Below are 1,601 nucleotides of genomic sequence, written 5' to 3'. Positions count from 1 at the left end.
CTCAGACAGTCATGAACATAAGAGAAAAAATTCTTCTTTGATCCACAGATTTGTTCTAGAAGCACCATGTAGCCTTATGATGTTATTCCGATGGTATTTCTTATATCTCGCGTTATGTTCGGTTCCACTCTATTTCCAAACATAATGGATTATTTTCCAAGGTTAAGTTTTTGTCCCGATTCTAATCCATATATACTACTAATCTTGAAGATCTCGGCTTCTTGTTGAATATTCGCTATACAAAAAAAGGCTATCAGCAAAAAGAAAGTGTGAGACCGGCCGATTCGCTTGAGCTTTAGCCCAGTAATACGTTATTCTTCCTCTGCTCCATTGTGTAGGAGACAAGTGCCTCTGTACACAGGATAAAGAGAAACAGAGAAAGAAGATCTCCTTGTTGCAAACCTCGTGACGGTTTGATCTTTCCTTTTGCTTCACCATTAATATGGACTTGGTATGAGATTGAGGAAATACAGAACATCAAGAGTTTGACCCATCTTTCTGAGTATTCTAGCTTGATCATGAGAGCTTCAGTGAAGTTCCATTCTACCCTCAAAGGCTTTACTCATATATGTCTTTATAAAAGTTATTCCTACAAATGGTTTGGGACATATTACAGACTACAAAGGTGCAGAACTCAAAGAAGGACATGTTGGCCTCACGATTTGAAAACCTGAAGATGGAAGAACATGAAACCATTGCTGACTTCAGCTCCAAATTGAGTTCTCTAGCTCAGGAAGCTTAAACTCTTGGGAAACATTACAAAGACAAAAAGCTGGTGAATAAGTTCCTGCGGTGTCTCCCGTCAAGTATTATGGGGTACAAGTCGGCTCTGTGTGTGAATCAGGACACCGAAGAATGCTGAAGGACACCAAAGAATGCTGCAGGCTCAAGTCACTGAGCTTTGGTGAGATCGTTGGAATGCTGCAGGCTCATGAGATGGAACTCGACGGCGTTAAGAAGCAGAAGAGCTTGGCACTATCCTCTGTCCATGAAACCATGTCGTCAGAAGAAGAGAATTGTGAAGATGCGTTAAGGTTACTAGTGAGGAGATTTGACAAGGCCTTAAGACGAGCTGAGAAATCATATGGACAGAAAAAGGTGTACCTGGAAAACGCTCAAAGGAAAACAGTGAAAAGAGGAGTGATGTTCACTGCTACGAGTGCAAAAGGGTTGGACATTTCAAGACTGAATGCCCTACCACTAAGAAAAGGGAAATTCAGTGCTTCGAGTGCAAGGGTTTTGGTCATACACAGCTTAAGTGTGTGAATGATCAAAACCGCAGGAAGGAAAGATCCATGCTAGCAGAGGAAGATACTGAAGATGACAGTGATGAAGACATCATGGAGGAAGTGAACAACTTTGTTTCGTTCATAGGCATCACAAAATTCGAGGAAAGTATGGTTGCTTCAGATGCTGAGTCAGAAGTTGGTGCAGATGATGAGATGAGCAAGAGTTACAAAGAGGTTCGCGAGACTTTGATCAAAATAGGAAAAGAAAACGCTGATTTGAAGAAGGAGAATCTTTGGCTTGAGGCAAGAGTGGAAGTCTTGCAGAAGGAGTTGGAAGCAGCTCAGAAACTGAGCCAAGAGAGTGTCACGCTA

The sequence above is a fragment of the Eutrema salsugineum genome, unplaced genomic scaffold (assembly GCF_000478725.1).
Source record: "Eutrema salsugineum unplaced genomic scaffold, Eutsalg1_0 scaffold_1, whole genome shotgun sequence".
In the NCBI taxonomy this organism is placed as follows: Eukaryota; Viridiplantae; Streptophyta; class Magnoliopsida; order Brassicales; family Brassicaceae; genus Eutrema; species Eutrema salsugineum.
The sequence above is the reverse complement of the archived record's forward strand: the minus strand, read 5'-3'. Positions refer to the sequence as shown.